The following is a 19,860-nucleotide window of genomic DNA, read 5'->3' as shown; positions in this document are numbered from 1 at the left end:
AAAATAAAAAAGTTATAGCTCTCAGAATAAAGCGATACTAAAAAATATTTTTTTCTATAAAATAGCTTTTATTGTGTATAAGCGCCAAAACATAGAAAAATGATACAAATGTGGTACCGCTGTAAACGTACTGACCCGAAGAGTAAAGCTGCCTCATCAATTTTACCACACGCGGAACAGAATAAAAAAAAAAAAAAAAAACAATTCCTGAATTGTTGGTTTTTGTTTATTCTGCCTCCCAAAAATCGGAATAGAAAGCGATCAAAAAATGTCACGTGCCTGAAAATGGCACCAATAACAACGTCAAGTCATCCCGCAAAAAACAAGCCATCACATGACTGTCTGCCAAAATCTGGAAAAATTATAGCTCTCAAAATATGGCGATGCAAAAACTAGATTTTACAAAAAATGCGTCTTTTAGTGTGTGACAGCTGTCAGTCATAAAAACCCCATATGATTCTGGCATTGCTGTAATCACACCGACCCGAAGAATAAAGTCGTCTAATCACTTATACCGCACAAGGAACGGCGTCAAAAATAAACTCTTGAGTTAGGATTGGGCTAGGGTTAGGGCTGGGTTTGGGGCTAGGGTTGTGCTGGGGCTAGGGTTGTGCTGGGGCTAGGGTTGTGCTGGGGCTAGGGTTGTGCTGGGGCTAGGGTTGTGCTGGGGCTAGGGCTGGGGTTGGGATTTTTTTCAAAAGTAAGAAAAAAAGATGACGATATGGCGACTAGTGTTGAGAGCAAGTGCTCGCTACTTGAGTTTGCATCGGGTGCTCTGGTATGCATTTAGTATCGTGGGTATTTGAGTGACATGCTCGAGTCTCTGCCCCATATGCTTCGCGGCCAAAAAACTTTACGGGGATTGCCTGCCATGCACGAGCGATCCCCGTATGTTTTTTTTTGGGTGTCTAATAACCGTGAAACATGCGGAGCAGGGACTCGAGCATGTCACTCGAGCACACGCTGTACATGGTGCATACCTGAGTACCCGATGCAAACTCAAGTAGCGAGCACTTGCGCTCAAGAATAATGAAAACTTATTCAATATGATGACCTAATGTAAACAAATAATGTGCCGTACCTCTGGGTTCAAAATGTTCACTATACACCTTAATAAAATCTTTGAGGGGTATAGTTTCCAAAATGGGGACACTTGTGGGGGAGCTCCACTGTTTAGGCACATCACGGGCTCTCCAAACGCGACATGGTGTCCGCTAACAAATTGAATGGAAAATCGGCTCAAATTGTTAGCGGACGCCATGTTGCGTTTGGAGAGCCCCTGTGTGTCCAAACATTGGAGCTCCCCCACAAGTGACCCCATTTTGGAAACTAGACCCCCCAAGGCACCTATCTAGATGCATAGTGAGCACTTAGAACCCCCAGGTGCTTCACAAATTGATTCGTAAAAATGAAAAAGTGAAAATAAAACACTTTTTCATTTTTATGAATCAATTTGTGAAGCACCTGGGGTTCCAAGTGCTCACTATGAATCTAGATAGGTGCCTTGGGGGGTCTAGTTTCCAAAATGGGGTCACTTGTGGGGGAGCTCCAATGTTTGGGCACACAGGGACTCTCTAAATGCAACATGGTATCCGCTAACAAATTGAATGGAAAATCGGCTCAAATTGTTAGCGGACACCACATTGCGTTTGGAGAGCCCCTCTGTGCCCAAACTTTGGAGCTCCCCCACAAGTGACCCCATTTTGGAAACTAGACCCCCCAAGGCACCTTTCTAGATGCATAGTGAGCACTTGGAACCCCCAGGTGCTTCACAAATTGATTCGTAAAAATGAAAAAGTGAAAAAAAAAACACTTTTTCATTTTTATGAATCAATTTGTGAAGAACCTGGGGTTCCAAGTGCTCACTATGAATCTAGATAGGTGCCTTGGGGGGTCTAGTTTCCAAAATGGGGTCACTTGTGGGGGAGCTCCAATGTTTGGGCACACAGGGACTCTCCAAATGCAACATGATATCCGCTAACAAATTGTCGGCTCAAATTGTTAGCGGATATCATGTTGCATTTGGAGAGTCCCTGTGTGCCCAAACATTGGAGCTCCTCCACAAGTGACCCCATTTTGGAAACTAGACCCCCCAAGGCACCTATCTAGATGCATAGTGAGCACTTGGAACCCCTAGGTGCTTCACAAATTAATTCGTAAAAATGAAAAAGTGTTTTTTTTTTCACTTTTTCATTATTACGAATCAATTTGTGAAGCACCTGGGGGTTCCAAGTGCTCACTATGCATCTAGAAAGGTGCCTTGGGGGGTCTAGTTTCCAAAATGGGGTCACTTGTGGGGGAGCTCCAAAGTTTGGGCACAGAGGGGCTCTCCAAACGCAATGTGGCGTCCGCTAACAATTTGAGCCGATTTTCCATTCAATTTGTTAGCGGATACCATGTTGCATTTAGAGAGTCCCTGTGTGCCCAAACACTGGAGCTCCCCCACAAGTGACCCCATTTTGGAAACTAGACCCCCCAAGGCACCTATCTAGATGCATAGTGAGCACTTGGAACCCCTAGGTGCTTCACAAATTGATTCGTAAAAATGAAAAAGTGTTTTTTTTTTCACTTTTTCATTATTACGAATCAATTTGTGAAGCACCTGGGGGTTCCAAGTGCTCACTATGCATCTAGAAAGGTGCCTTGGGGGGTCTAGTTTCCAAAATGGGGTCACTTGTGGGGGAGCTCCAAAGTTTGGGCACAGAGAAGCTCTCCAAACGCAATGTGGTGTCCGCTAACAATTTGAGCCGATTTTCCATTCAATTTGTTAGCGGATACCATGTTGCATTTAGAGAGTCCCTGTGTGCCCAAACATTGGAGCTCTCCCACAAGTGACCCCATTTTGGAAACTAGACCCCCCAAGGCACCTATCTAGATGCATAGTGAGCAGTTGGAACCCCCAGGTGCTTCACAAATTGATTCATAAAAATGAAAAAGTGTTTTTTTTTTTCACTTTTTCATTGTTACGAATCAATTTGTGAAGCACCTGGGGGTTCCAAGTGCTCACTATGCATCTAGATAGGTGCCTTGGGGGGTCTAGTTTCCAAAATGGGGTCACTTGTGGGGGAGCTCCAATGTTTGGGCACACAGCAGCTCTCCAAACGCAACATGGTGTCGCTAACAATTTGAGCCAATTTTGCGTTAAATTTGTTAGCGGACACCATGTTGCATTTAGAGAGCCGCTGTGTGCCCAAATATTGGAGCTCCCCCACAAGTGACCCCATTTTGGAAACTAGACCACCCAAGGCACCTATCTAGATGCATAGTGAGCACTTGGAACCCTCAGGTGCTTCACAAATTGATTCATACAAATGAAAAAGTGTTTTTTTTTTCACTTTTTCATTGTTACGAATCAATTTGTGAAGCACCTGGGGGTTCCAAGTGCTCACTATGCATCTAGATAGGTGCCTTGGGGGGTCTAGTTTCCAAAATGGGGTCACTTGTGGGGGAGCTCCAATGTTTGGGCACACAGGGACTCTCTAAATGCAACATGGTGTCCTCTAACAAATTTAACGGAAAATCGGCTCAAATTGTTAGCGACACCATGTTGCGTTTGGAGAGCCGCTGTGTGCCCAAACATTGGAGCTCCCCCACAAGTGACCCCATTTTGGAAACTAGACCCCCCAAGGCACCTATCTAGATGCATTGTGAGCACTTGGAACACTCAGGTGCTTCACAAATTGATTCATAAAAATGAAAAAGTGTTTTTTTTTTTCACTTTTTCATTGTTACGAATCAATTTGTGAAGCACCTGGGGGTTCCAAGTGCTCACTATGCATCTAGAAAGGTGCCTTGGGGGGTCTAGTTTCCAAAATGGGGTCACTTGTGGGGGAGCTCCAAAGTTTGGGCACACATGGGCTCTCCAAACACAACATGGCGTCCGCTAATTATTCAAGCAAATTTTACAATCAAAAAGTCAAATAGCGCTCCTTCCCTTCCGAGCCCTGCCGTGCGCCCAAACAGTATTTTTTCCCCAAATATTGGGTATCTGCGTGCCCAGGGGAAATTGCACAACAAATTTTGGGGTCCATTTTTTCTTGTTACCCCTGTGAAAATAAAAAAAATTGGGTCTAAATTAACATTTTTGTGAAAAAAGTTAAATGTTCATTTTTTTCTTCCACATTCAAAAAATTCCTGTGAAGCACCTGAAGGGTTAATAAAGTTCCTGAATGTGGTTTTGAGCACCTTGAGGGGTGCAGTTTTTAGAATGGTGTCACTTTTGGGTATTTTCTGTCATAAAGACCCCTCAAAGTGACTTCAAATGTGATGTGGTCCCTAAAAAAATGGTTTTGTAAATTTTGTTGGAAAAATGAGAAATCGCTGGTCAACTTTTAACCCTTATAGCTCCCTAACAAAAAAAAATTTTGGTTCCAAAATTGTGCTGATGTAAAGTAGACATGTGGGAAATGTTATTTATTAACTCTTTTGTGTGACATATCGCTCTGATTTCAGGGCTTAAAAATTCAAATTTTGAAAATTGCAAAATTTTCAAAATTTTCGCCAAATTTTCGTTTTTTTCACAAATAAACGCAAGTGATATCGAAGAAATTTTTCCACAATCATGAAGTACAATATGTCACGAAAAAACAATCTCAGAATCAGGGGGATCCGTTGAAGCGTTCGAGAGTAATTACCTCATAAAGTGACAGTGGTCAGAATTGTAAAAATTGGCCTGGTCATTAACGTGCAAACCACCCGCGGGGCTTAAGGGGTTAATGAGAAAAAAAATGAAATTTTTAGAATTTACCAAATGGCTGCATTGAAACAAAGAGTGAAAAATTTAAAGGTGTCTGAATACTTTCCGTACCAACTGTATGTGAACAACTGCCCTGCTCATGCGTTGCCTTTACCTACGGATCATCGCCGCTCTTTGACTTTTCCCGGCTCATGCATAATACAATACTTTGCTCTGCCTTTGGCATGGCAGAGAAGTGCACCTGCACAGGAATGCAATTCGAGACAATGTGTGTATGACATAGAATGCATCATTCACATGAAGCAGGGAAGGAGGACAGCGATTGCAAGAAGAGAGGAGGCACTGGACCAAGACCAACGAGGCCCATCAGACCGGACCGCACCTACTGAGTAAAAGGAAAAGTCGTTTTTGTGCTTTGCATAGGGAATTAGGGACAGACGTACAGTACAGACCAAAAGTTTGGACACACCTTCTCATTTAAAGATTTTTCTGTATTTTCATGACTATGAAAATTGTACATTCACACTGATGGCATCAAAACTATGAGTTAACACATGTGGAATTATATACTTAACAAAGAAGTGTGAAACAACTGAAAATATGTCTTATATTCTAGGTTCTTCAAAGTAGCCACCTTTTGCTTTGATGACTGCTTTGCACACTCTTGGCATTCTCTTAATGAGCTTCAAGAGGTAGTCACCAGAAATGGTCTTCCAACAATCTTGAAGGAGTTCCCAGAGATGCTTAGCACTTGTTGGCCCTCTTGCCTTCACGCTGCGGTCCAGCTCACCCCAAACCATCTCGATTGGGTTCAGGTCTGGTGACTGTGGAGGCCAGGTCATCTGGCGTAGCACCCCATCACTCTCCTTCTTGGTCAAATAGCCCTTACACAGCCTGGAGGTGTGTTTGGGGTTATTGTCCTGTTGAAAAATAAATGATGGTCCAACTAAACGCAAACCGGATGGAATAGCATGCCGCTGCAAGATGCTGTGGTAGCCATGCTGGTTCAGTATGCCTTCAATTTTGAATAAATCCTCAACAGTGTCACCAGCAAAGCACCCCCACACCATCACACCTCCTCTTTCCATGCTTCACGGTGGGAACCAGGCATGTAGAGTCCATCCGTTCACCCTTTCTGCGTCGCACAAAGACACGGTGGTTGGAACCAAAGATCTCAAATTTGGACTCATCAGACCAAAGCACAGATTTCCACTGGTCTAATGTCCATTCCCTGTGTTCTTTAGCCCAAACAAGTCTCTTCTGCTTGTTGCCTGTCCTTAGCAGTGGTTTCCTAGCAGCTATTTTACCATGAAGGCCTGCTGCACAAAGTCTCCTCTTAACAGTTGTTGAAGAGATGTGTCTGCTGCTAGAACTCTGTGTGGCATTGACCGGGTCTCTAATCTGAGCTGCTGTTAACCTGCGATTTCTGAGGCTGGTGACTCGGATAAACTTATCCTCAGAAACAGAGGTGACTCTTGGTCTTCCTTTCCTGGGGCGGTCCTCATGTGAGCCAGTTTCTTTGTAGCGCTTGATGGTTTTTGCAACTGCACTTGGGGACACTTTCAAAGTTTGCCCAATTTTTCGCACTGACTGACCTTCATTTCTTAAAGGATTGATGGACACTCGTTTTTCTTTACTTAGCTGCTTTTTTCTTGCCATAATACAAATTCTAACAGTCTATTCAGTAGGACTATCAGCTGTGTATTCACCTGACTTCTGCACGACACAACTGATGGTCCCAATCCCATTTATAAGGCAAGAAAGCCCACTTATTAAACCTGACAGGGCACACCTGTGAAGTGAAAACCATTTCCGGTGACCACCTCTTGAAGCTCATCAAGAGAATGCCAAGAGTGTGCAAAGCAGTCATCAAAGCAAAAGGTGGCTACTTTGAAGAACCTAGAATATAAGACATATTTTCAGTTGTTTCACACTTTTTGTTAAGTATATAATTCCACATGTGTTAATTTATAGTTTTGATGCCTTCAGTGTGAATGTACAATTTTCAAAGTCATGAAAATACAGAAAAATCTTTAAATGAGAAGGTGTGTCCAAACTTTTGGTCTGTACTGTACATCATGATAGTATGCTGTTAAAGGCGGCTTAAGGATGCTGCCCGTACGTTATATGGGGGAAACCTGGTGACAGGTTCAAGAGAGGCCTGGACGCCTTTCTTGAGAACAATAAAATTACATCTTATGCTTAGTGATAGTTAATTAATCCAGGGATTTAATCTGACTGCCAGATTGGAGTCGGGAAGTGAATTTTTCCTCAATGATGTAAATTGGCCTATACTGCATGTTTTTTTTTGCCATCCCCTGGATCAACGCTGCGGAATAGCTGCAGTGCACAAGAAATAGGCTGAACTGGATGGACGCTTGTCTTTTTTCGGCCTTATAAACTATGTAACCCCTTTACTTCCGAGGGTGGTTTGCATGTTAATGACCAGGCCAATTTTTACAATTCTGACCACTGTCAATTTATGAGGTACTTACTCTGGAACACTTCAACGGATCCCACTGATTCTGAGAATGCTTTTTCGTGACATATTGTACTTCATGATAGTGGTAAAATTTCTTCGACATCACTTGCGTTTATTTGTGAAAAAAAATGGAAATTTGGCAAAAATTTTGAACATTTTGCAATTTTCAAACTTTGAATTTCCATGCCCTTAAATCAGAGACATATGTCACACAAAATAGTTAATAAATAGCATTTACCACATGTCTACATTACATTAGCACGATTTTGGAACCAAAATTGACCAGCGATTTCTCATTGTTACAACAAAATTTACAAAACCATTTTTTTAGGGACCACATCACATTTGAAGTGACTTTGAGGGGCCTTTATGACAGAAAATACCCAAAAGTGACTCCATTCTAAAAACTGCACGCCTCAAGGTGCTCAAAACCACATTCAAGAAGTTTACTAACACTTCAGGTGCTTCACAGGAATTTTTGGAATGTGGAAGAAAAAAATTAACATTTATTTTTTTCACAAAAATTTCACTATAGACCCCAATTTTTTTATTTTCGCAAGGGTATCATTAAAAAATGAACCACAAAATTTGTTGTGCAATTCCTCCTGAGCACGCTGATATCCCATATGTGGGGGTTTTGGCGCACAAGAGAGTTCGGAAGGGAAGGAGCGCCATTTGACTTTTTGAATGTAAAATTTGCTTGAATAATTAGCAGACGCCATGTTGCATTTGGGAAGCCCCTGATGTGCTTAAACAGTGGAAACCTCCCACAAGTGACCACATTTTGGAAACTAGACCCCCCAGGAAACGTATCTAGATGTGTGGTGAGCACCCTGAACCCCCAGGTGCTTCACAGAAGTTTATAGCATTGAGCTGTAATAATACAATTTTCACATTTTTCCCACAAAAATGTTTTTCTGCCCTCAATTTTGCATTTTCATAAGGGTAACAGGAGAAATTGCACAATGCAATTTGTTGTGCAATTTCTCCTGAGTAAGCCGATACCCCATATGTGGGGGAAAACCACAGTTTGGGCGCACGGCTGGGTTCGGAAGGGAAGGAGCGCCATTTGACTTTGTGAATGTAAAATTTGCTTGAATAATTAGCGGACGCCATGTTACGTTTGGGGAGTCCCTGATGTGCTTAATTAGTGGAACCCCCCACCAAGTGACTCCATTTTGGAAACTACACCCTTCAAGGATTTTATCAAGGGCTATAGTGAACATTTTGAACCCAGAGGTACGACACAGAATTTGATAACAGTAGGTCATCATATTGAATACGTTGTCATTAGTCTTGAGTGCAAGTGCTCTCTACTTGAGTTTGCATCGGGAACTCAGGTATGCACCATGTATCACGGGTGCTCAAGTGACATGCTTGAGTCCCCGCCTCGCATGTTTCACGGTTATTAGACACCCAAAAAAACACATACGGGGATCGCTCGTGCATGGCAGGCAATCCCCGCAAGGTTTTTTTGGCTGTATAACAGCTGCAAAACATTTGGGGTGGAGACTCGAGTATGTCACTCGAGCACCTGCTATACTCGGTGCATACTCGAGCAACCAATGCAAACTCAAGTAGCGAGCACTTGTGCTCAACATTAGTCGCCATATCGTCATCATTTTTTTATTTTTACTTCTGAAAAAATCCCAACCCCAACACAAGCCTAACCCCAACCCTAATACAACCCCAACCCTAACCAAACACAAACCTTAGCTCAATCCTAACCCTAGCCCAACCCTGGCCTAACCCAAACCCAACCCTAACCTCTACCCAACCCTAACCTCTGCCCCACCCTAACCCTAGCACAACCCCAACCCTAGCACAACCCTAACCCTAGCCCAACCCTAACCTTAGCCCAACCCAAACCTCAACCCTAGCCCAACCCTAACCCTAGCTCAACCCTAACCCTAGCTGGACCCTAACCCTAGCCCATCCTATCCATAACCCAACCCTAACCCTAACCCTAGCCCAACCCTAACCCTGGCACAACCCTAACTCTAGCCCAACCCTAACACTAGCCCAACCCTAACCCTAACCCTAGCCCAACCCTAATCCTAACCCTAGCCCAACCCTAACCCTAGTGTTTATTTTTTATGCCGTTCCTCGTGCGGTATAAGTGATTAGATGACTTTATTCTTCGGGTCGGTGCAATTACAGTGATTCTAGATTCATATCGGGTTTTTATGATTGACAGCTGTCACACACTTAAAAACCCGAGCACCCAATGCAAACTCAAGTAGCGAGCACTTGCGCTCAACATTAGTCACCATATCGTCATCATTTTTTTTTTTACTTCTGAAAAAATCCCAGCCCCAACACAAGCCTAACCCCAACCCTAATACAACCCCAACCCTAACCCAACACTAACCTTAGCTCAATCCTAACCCTAGCCCATCCCTGGCCTAACCCTAACCCAACCCTAACCCTAGCACAACCCTAACCCTAGCCCAACCCTAACCCTAACCCTAGCCCAACCCTAACTCTAACCCTAGCCCAACCCTAACCCTAGCATTTATTTTTTATGCCGTTCCTCCTAAAGTGATTAGACGACTTTATTCTTCGGGTAGGTGCAATTACAGCGATACTAGATTCATATCGGGATTTTATGATTGACAGCTGTCACACACTTAAAAACCCTTTCTGTTTGCAAAGACTAGTTTTTGCATCACCATATTTTGAGAGCTATAATTTTTCCATATTTCGGCCGACAGAGTCATGTGATGGCTTGTTTTTTGTGGGACAAGTTGACGTTTTTATTATTACCATTTTCGGGCACATGACATTTTTTGATCGCTTTCTATTCCGATATTTGGAAGGCAGAATAAACAAAAACCAACAATTGAGGAATTTTTTTTTTTTTTATGCCGTTCTGCATGTGGTAAAATTTATAAGGCAGCTTTATTTTTCGGGTCAGTACGTTTAAAGCGGTGCCACATTTATATTGCTTTTTTATGTTTTGGCGCTTTTGCACAATAAAAACTATTTTATAGAAAAAAGAATTGTTTTTGCATCGCTTCATTCTGAAAGCTATAACTTTATTTTTCGGCCGTTGGAGCTGTATGGTGGCTTTTTTTTGTGGGACAAGATGACATTTTCAGCGGTACCATTTTTATTTACATTTATCTTTTTGATCGCGTTTTATTCCATTTTTTGTTTGGCAGTATGATGATAAAGCATCATTTTATGTTTTTTTTTTACCGTGTTCACTAAAGGGGTTAACTAGCGAGACAGTTTTATAGGTCAGGTCAATCCGGATGCGGCGATACCAAATATGTGTACTTTTATTGGTTTATTTTATTTCTTCATAAGATTATTTATTTATGGGTACAATATATATATATATATTTTTTTTTCATTTTTTTTTATATCTTTACAATTTTTTTTTTCACTTTCTGTCATTTTTATTACTTTTACATATTGTCCCACTGTGGGACAATGCAGCACCATCCCTGTGCTATGCAGCCTGTCAGAGCTGCACAGGGAGAAGTTACTTTGGTGGCGCACTGCGCACGACCAAAGTAACTTCCTGCTTCCTGGTGACCCGGATGTTGTCATGATGACATCGGGTCACCATGACAACATCTGGGGCCGGACTCAGACGCTGCGGGACGCCGGCAGAGAAGGTAAGTATCGCGCTTACCTCCTCTTGCCACCGCAATGCTGCGATCGATTTTGATCGCAGCATTTTGGGGGTTAATGTGCAGGAAGCGGTGTGGGACCGCACCCTGCACATAGTACCGGGTGTCAGCTGTGACAATCAGCTGACACCCGGCGGCGATCTCGCCCACACCGCTTGTGTGTTGGCGAAATCGCCAGGGCGTACTAATACTTATCTGGCCCATAAGGCCCAGGGCACAGATACGTATTAGTACGCCCTGAGCCACAAAAGGGTTAATAAAACATACTGTATATAATAAGGTGGCATGTATATATCTATGGTAAAAGCTTTCTGAGAAGTAGTTTCTTTTTGTCTACACTGTAGGTAAATATTTCCTGGAATCCTAGATTCCAGCCATCAAGTTGGTCACATCTTGAGCTATAAGTTTGTCTTTTTTAGCAAAATTAAGAAAACATGTATACACACTATTCAGGATATATTGACACTTACATTTTTCATTCATCTGGTGCACTTCACATAGGACTACCTATAGGCTCAAGTCACTGTGCCTATATATAAATGTCTAATTTTTAAAAACTTCTAAGCCTAAATGACAATAAGACTTGTAGGGAAAACCTTCCTATAATCAGAACTTTAGTGCTAATACCTACACATCTTACAGCCTTAAATAAAATAATGCTTTGGGCCTAGTGTAATAAGAAGCAGTGAATTCCCTGAAGATCTCTTGCAGGATATGCCATTAATGAGGAAAGACTCATCTGCTGGCCAGGCGAAATCAAGCAGAACCAAATTGTGCTGGAAGATTTGCAGGGGGAGTGACCTTGGGTGCTGGACCTGATCAAGTGACCCACAGATAGGACTTCTTTATAAAAGCCCTGCGCATCAAACTGCAGGCAGATTTGTCGCCAAGCAAGAGAACAGAGCAGACGTGCTCCAGAGATGCTGCTGAGTCCAGCATGACGCCCAGGTGCCAGTCACTGCCTGGCAAGGCCCAGATCCCCCACAGTAGAACTCCAAGTTCCGCCTAAACTTGTCAGGACTAGGACCTGCTCCCTGTGCTTTTTAAGCCTCCGAGACCCGGCGTCACCTGTCAAGAGCCAAGGCCTTCTCCTCTCTGCCCCAAGCCTAAGAGACTACCACCGATGGTCAAGCCGAGAAGAACCGTGAGAAGACTGGGCCAGGAAAGGCATGCCTACGATTGTTGAGGAACAGCGTGAGTGAGCAGGGCTTTCACTTCCAGCTTTCACCTAAGGTACAGGGTTCAGCTGGGAGTAGGATTTCAGGTTGGGAGGTGGCCGGAAGGTGTGAGAGAGGCTGAACGGGATTTGATAGACTTTGTCAGAGAGAGAGAGAGAGACTTGCGGCCTAGCGGGAAAAACCCGGTAACCCCTGCTAGGGCCATATCGGGATAGAGAACTTACGTTTACTGGGCGCACCATCTTTATGAAAAGAACATTACCGTTGATTAGTGCAAGACTTTCTTTGCTATTCCAAGCTTACTGCTATTAGTTCTACTGTTGATTTGCCTTGTTACTAACACTAATTGTTTAAAGTCATTGCTGTATATAAATCGAGTTGTATCAATCTCTGACTGTTTCGTGATCTCTGTGTGTTGCATCCCGACACCTGTATTACATTAGTACTGACTGGAACTTCCTAAAATAATGCTCCTGTCATAGAAAACCTATTATTTATGCAGTATACTTTCAAAAAATCTCAGGAAATGTAGACTCTGACATTCTGTTAATGAAGAAGAAAGAAGATTTATCAAGTTCCTTGCACCAAATCAAGAATTCCCTGAAGATGTTAAGAAGCTTTCTTTGCTCAACATAGATGCAATGTACATCTAAATGGTGAATGATGCCTCAGGAGGGAAAGAGTTAAGACTCCGTACATGATTTAATGTAGGTCCCTTGAGATAAAAGCTTACAATGCTAAACCACTGCTAACCCACTTAGCCACTTTCATTTCCATACTGATGTATTTTTTAATTACTACACTAATGAAATCCACAGCGCTCTCGTTGTTAAAAATGCAATAATATATGCAAACACATATCATTAATTTACCTTCCATCACATAATCTAGAAGGTCAAAAGACAAAGTAAAACAGATTCCTGCACGAGGAACATATCCAAAAAAAAGTTGGATGTTCTTTAAACAGATGGAGTTTATTAGATGTTAGAAAATGATGATAATTAGACCAAAGCGGAGTTTGGATATGAGGAAATCCTCTTATATAATCTAGGGTCACACAACAGCAGACATGTCATTTATCAGAGTCATTAGGGCAGAAGTGAATTCCTACATATCAGTGCGAGTTACTAATGCTCTAACAACAATATATGGATTGTATACACAAGGAAAAGAGTTTGGTTTTAATGCAATACGTATATGTTTATTGTATTGATCATGACACGGATGAAGCTAGATAAGTTACATGGGGCACTCATGTCCTTAATGCGAAATTTGTAACAGGGCCTCTCACTCTCCCTGTGCCAAATATAATATTAGTGTCTTCTTATGTGACAGCCACCAAAAGCCAATGAGCATTGAAAACATTCAACAGCAAAAAAAGTCAAGCTGGGTGTAGTACGCTTTGTCAGGATACCCAGCAGTAAGAGACCAGCGCTGCTGATGTATTCTGACACGGAGGCCACAGTATAGCATCTAATTTTTACGGATGCATTACAATTCTGTAGCATAGGAAACTGTAAATGGTCCTGTAAATGATTAATAGCTGCTGCTGTAAAAAACAGATTGCACACGGATGACAAGTGAGAAAAAAAATCTAAAATTGGACCAATTTTTTTATATGGTCATGGGAACCTCCTCTTATAGTTTCCTATGTTATAGAATTGCAATGTATCCATAAAAATCATATTCTATACTGTGGCATCCGATTTTTTTTCTCACTTTTTTTTCTCAAGTCACAAAGACTTGAATGGGTGAGTCTCATCCAATTTTTGGAGGAAAATTGTGCACGCTGCAATTTTTGTTCATATGCAGATTCAGTCAGTGAAAAAATCTTTCCTCTGCACTGTCCCATTGAATAATATTGGTCTGAGTGCGTTCTGTTTTTTTTTTTTAACCGAAACTGGACCGAAAATATGGTCATGTGTACAAGCCCTAAATGTGAGAATTCACTTCCCTTGTACCACATAAGGCCCCCTTCACACATCAGTGTCTCCTGTAAGTGTGGTGTCATTTTTCACACGTACCGCAGACACTTACACACACCCATTATATTCTATGGGGCTGTACACATGTCCATGTGACCCACATGTAGACATGTCCATTTTTTTCTGGCAGCACGGATCTCAATACGTTGTTCACACGAAAGACATAAAGTGTGACATCAGTGTGCACCATCTGTGTGATACATACCAGAATAGAATTCAGAATAGAAATGACAGATGTTTAGGTGTTAAAGATGTGCAAAGATATAGATTAAAGCAGGTCTGATATAGTCCTGGGGATCTGCCATAGTCCACCCAATCCTTCTAGAAATGGATACCTGAAAAACATAAAAAGGGAGAGATGAAAAACAAGAGACTGTCCCTCGTTCACCAATTTATTAGAAAAAATGTTCCCAAGCAGGTCCGACATAGTCCTGTGTCCTACGGTGACTATGAATAGCAGTAACAATAACGCTCAGAGTCGCCGAGTCTCACAGAGGGCAGCGTGACTCGGCGACTCTGAAGAGCGTTATCTAGTAGTGATGAGCGAGTATGTTTTGTTAACCCTTTCGCTGAGTATGCTCGGGCGAGCACCGAGTAGTTACAGCTGCTCGGTGATATGTTTGAATCACTCCCATGTGCATGATTTGCGACTGTTTGACAGCTCTAGTACATGTGAGGAATGTGTAAGAAATAGACATTCCTCACATGTATTAAAGCTGTCAAACAGTCGCAAATCATGCACACGGGAGTGATTCAAACATATCACCAAGCAGCTGTAACTACTCGGTGCTCCGCCCGAGCATAGTCAGCGAAAGGGTTAATAGAACATACTCGCTCATCACTATTATCTAGAGATGAGCGAATGTGCTCGCCACTAATCGGTACTCGCCCGAGCATCATGGTGCTCAACAAGCTTGGCGCTCGGCGAGTATTTCTGGGTTTCTCGGGCGGGAACTCGGGTCCCCTCCCTGCATGTTTGGCACTCTTTAGAGAGCCAATGAACATGCCGGGATTGCCTGCCATGCACTGTAATGCCGTAGCCATGTTGGTTGTGGGCATTACAGTGATTGGCTGGCCGCACAGCGTCATCAGGTCTGTATCAGACCTGGCGCCGCCAAGCTCGTCACAGTCACTCCGGATCAGACAGTGTAGGGAGAGCTGCTGCTGTGTCAGGGAGAGATTTGCTTGTGTATTAGGTAGTGTAGGGAGAAAAACCGTACATTACACATATCCATCTTAACAAACAGTCCTTTTGAGGACTAACTAATCCATCTGCAGAGATATCAGGCAGGCAGTGTATATAGGCAGGCAGGCAGTCAGTGTATATAGCAGACTGCAGTGCACATAGCACAAGAGGTTCCATTCCAGTTCTGTCGGCTGCTGCTGTTAGATATTTCTGGAAATAGGCCCAGGTCTCAGGGGCCAGGAATAATTTTTTTTGCATCTTAATCCTCATTATTTGCTTAAAAAGCAATCCAGAGAACACGTTTTTTCTGCGCCATTTGCTTGTTGGCACTGCAGAATACATCCAGGTCCTTTCCATATTACAGCGCTAAAAATCCATCTATTTTAAACTGTGTTTTCTCCGTCACACGGATCACATATACTTTTTCAGAAAATACTGCCATTTCTGGCCTCCATTAAAAAAAATTTCAGTGTGTCAGCAAAGTTTTTGACACTGGTTTGCTGTTCAAAACAGTTACCTACAGGCCAGATATTTTAAAACAGTGTTTTCTCCGTCACACAGCTCACATATACGTTGTCAGAAAATACTGCCATTTCTGGCCTCCATTAAATTTTTATTTCAGTGTGTCAGCAAGGTTTTTGACACTGGTTTGCTGTTCAAAACAGTTACCTACAGGCCAGGTATGTAAAACTGTGTTTTCTCCATCACACGGATTACATATACGTTTTCAGAAAATACTGCCATTTCTGGCCTCCATTAAAAAAAATTTCAGTGTGTCAGTGAAGCAATTGACACCAGTTTGCTGTTCAAAATAGTTACCTACAGGCCAGGTATTTAAAACTTTGTTTTCTCCGTCACACGGCTCACATATACGTTGTCAGAAAATACTGCCATTTCTGGCCTCCATTAAAAATTTCTTTCAGTGTGTCAGTGAAGCAATTCACAGCAGTTTGCTGGTCAAACTACTTACCTACAGGCCAGGTATTTAAAACTCTGTTTTCTCCGTCACACGGATCACATATAAATTCGCTCCAAACTCAGTCATTTGTAGTGAGCATGGAAGATACTGTCCTCCATTTAAAATGGGCAAGGCACGTGTCAAGGGACGGGGAACTGGATGTGATGGTAATGGTGCATGCAGAGGCCGAGGACAAGGCCGTGGGCAAGGCGAAATTGTGCCACAACAAACACCCACATCTTCTCGCCTGACCTTCCTGTCCCAATTTCTAGGGGACCGCAGCACACCACTATTGAACCCAGAGCAGTGTCAAAAGGTTGTTGGTTGGATAACGGATAATGCTTCCAGTCACTTAGCCACCACCACCACCACCCTGTCTTCCACACGGTCAAGTCTCAGTAGCCGTGAGTCCGGACCGCAAATTCATCACCCTGATCCACCTTCCTCCCACCATGCCAAGTACCCAGAGACAACTGATCCCACACTTGGACACTCTGAAGAGCTGTTCGCTTTTCCATTTATAGATTCGGGCCTCTCACCCGGTCCACTTGAAGCGGGGCAAGAGGAGATCGCGTGTAGCGATGCCCAAATATTTGAGCAGCCACGGTCTCACGAAGGCGACGGTGGGAAAGTGTCTCAAGAGGTGGACGATGATGAGACACAATTGCCAGAAAGTCAGGAGGAGGACCAGGGTGCGGAAGTGGAAGATGAGGTGGTGGATGATATAGTAACTGACCCAACCTGGCAGGAGGACATGCAGAGTGAGGACAGCAGGACACAGGGGGAGGGAGGCAGAGCACCCCAACAGGAAAGAAGAAGCAGTGTGGTGGCGGCAGACAGAAGGCAGGCAACCGTTCTCCGTAACACCAACACGAAGGAAGTTGCCAGTACAACTGTTAGGTCTTCCCGAGTCTGGTTGTTTTTTAAAGACTCTGCCGATAACCCCAAAAAGGCCATTTGCAACATCTGCCAGGCCAGCATCAGCATGGGTGGCAAAACAACCAGCCTAACCACCACCAGCATGATCAGGCACATGGCAGCAAAGCACCCGACTTTATGGGCCGAACCCCAGGGTCCAGGAACAGTGTCTGTGGGTGGCACCATTTCTTCTTCCACTGTTGTGCATGCAAGCCAATCCCCTGTCCATGGTGCATGCAAAGATGCCTCCTGCCCTGCACCTGTCGTTGCACACTCTCAAGTAGCAGCATCAAGAAGCACGTCCATGTCCTTGTCCCAGCACAGCGTTCTGTTGTCCATACCCCAGTCCTTGGAACGCAAGCGCAAATATGCAGCCAACGCCCCACAGGCCACGCTACCTAAATCTCACATTTCACGACTGCTTGCGCTCAAAATGTTGCCTTTTAGGCTCGTCGAGATGGAAGCATTCCGCAACCTGATGGCGGCGGCCGTCCCTCGGTACTCGGTAACCAGCCGCCACTATTTCTCCCGGTGTGCCATCCCCGCATTACACAAGCACGTGTCCCAAAACATTAGCCGTGCTCTCAACAACGCAGTTACCGGTAAAGTGTCCTAACCACGGACACGTGGACAAGTGCTTGTGGGCAGGGACGGTATATCTCGCTGACGGCACACTGGGTTAACATAGTGGAAGCCGGGACCCAGTCGGACCTTGGGACGGAACATGTCCTCCCGATGCCAAGGATTGCGGGCCCTAGGTCAATCAGGGTTACCCCCACGGTCTACAGCTCCTGCACCTCATCCTCCTCAGCCTCTTCCTCCTCTTCAGCCTCCATCTCCGAAATGATCACATCAGTCACAAGCTGGAAGCACTGCAGCAGTGCCTCGTCCAAGTGGCAACAGGCTTTGCTGAAGCTAATATACTTAAGTGAAAAACCTCACAATGCTGAAGAGTTGTGGACAGCTCTGAAAGAGCAGGCAGATCTGTAGCTCACACCGCTGAACCTACAGCCAGGCTTGGTCGTGTGTGACAATGGCCGGAACATGGTGGCGGCTCTGAGGTGAGGCGAGCTCACACATGTACCACGCCTGGCCCATGTGCTTAACCTCGTGGTTCAGCGGTTTCTCAAATCCTATCCGGAGCTGCCGGATCTGCTTGTTAAAGTACGCCGCCTGTGTGCCCATTTTAGAAAGTCAGCTACAGCTTCCGCCGCCCTTGCAGTGTTTCAGCAGCGTTTGCAGCTTCCGGCTCACAAACTGGTGTGTGATGTCCCCACATGTTGGAACTCCACACTGCAGATGTTGGGAAGGATTTGTGAGCAGAAGAGGGCAGTTGTTGAGTACCAGCATCAACAAGGCCGTCGGTATTCAGTTCAGACTCCACACGTAAGACCTCAGGAGTGGACATGGATGTCAGACATACAGTACAGACCAAAAGTTTGGACACACCTTCTCATTTAAAGATTTTTCTGGATTTTCATGACTATGAAAATAGCACATTCACACTGAAGGCATAAAAATTATGAATTAGTACATGTGGAATTATATACTTAATAAACAAGTGTGAAACAACTGAAAATATGTCTTATATTCTAGGTTCTTCAAAGTAGCCACCTTTTACTTTGATGACTGCTTTGCAAACTCTTGGCATTCTCTTTTGGTCTGTACTGTATGTACCATCCTCCAAAACTTTGAGGACTCCACCAAGATGGTGAGCGGCGATGATGCCATAATGATGCTTCTCTGTCTTCTGAAATGCTCTCTGCTCACAATCAAAGAGGATGCATTGCAGGTGGAGCACGAGGAGAAGGAACAAGGAACCATACAGGGTGATTGCACACAGCCAAGCCTCATCTCGTCCCAATGTGGATTGGGTGACAATAAGGAAGAGGAGTAGGAGGAAGGACAGGAGCTAGTTTCTTGCACTATAGACGGTACTACCTGCACAGCTGTCATACCGTCTGTTCAGCGTGGATGGCCAGAGGACAGAGAGGAGGAGGAGGAGTAGAGCATGGTCAGTCATCCTCTTGGTGAGGACACTGGAGTCTTGCCTGTTAGTAGTCTGGCACGCATGGCTGAGTTTATGTTACGCTGCCTTTCCCATGACCCTCGCATTCTTAAAATTTTGGGTGACAGTTGACGCGCCTCCTGGGCCATGGGGTACCCGGTGCTGGGCCGGTAGATGCTGGGGGTGATATCACGGTGGCTGGCCCGGTCCGTGGCCCAGGGCGGTCAACAAAAGGGGTATATTTATAGTGGATTTATAATAAGTTTGTGACGCCACCTGTGGAATGCGGCTAATGGGAGCCGCCGCTGTGGAGTAGTCCTCTGGAGCTGGTGTTATGGCAGCAGGCATAGTGTGGCTCTCCACAGGTAGAGTTAGCTCCAGGGCAGTGTAGGGGTAGATGGTGGATGCTGGTGAGAGACGGCAGGACGGTCCCGGAGGAAAGACGGACACTCACACGGGGGTAAGCTTCAGTACCTTTACTAGTGGTGATACAGGCACGATCCAGGGTACTCCGGGCAAAGGGTTCACTTTTGGACTCTCCCCAGTGAGCGGGTGTAGGGCCTCCTGATCCGTTGCTTCCTCTTGCTAAGCTTCTGACCTGCCTGGAGCTAGGCCTAGCTTGATTACTGTCTCTCTCTTGCACCTGCTGACCTGATGGTAGGGCCTTCTCTTGGAGATCACTCTCCCTGGACGCTGGGGCCTCCGTGACTCCTAGCCCTGGTACTGTAGTCAGCGTTTGGTAAACCTGGGACCTGTAGTCCTCCAGGTGTCCGGTGGTCCCTACTGGGTATAAAGGGACCCCGTAGGT

Source organism: Phyllobates terribilis, unplaced genomic scaffold (assembly GCF_046119375.1).
Source record: "Phyllobates terribilis strain yellow unplaced genomic scaffold, ASM4611937v1 Scaffold_3__8_contigs__length_932513732, whole genome shotgun sequence".
NCBI classification, from domain to species: Eukaryota; Metazoa; Chordata; class Amphibia; order Anura; family Dendrobatidae; genus Phyllobates; species Phyllobates terribilis.
The sequence above is the reverse complement of the archived record's forward strand: the minus strand, read 5'-3'. Positions refer to the sequence as shown.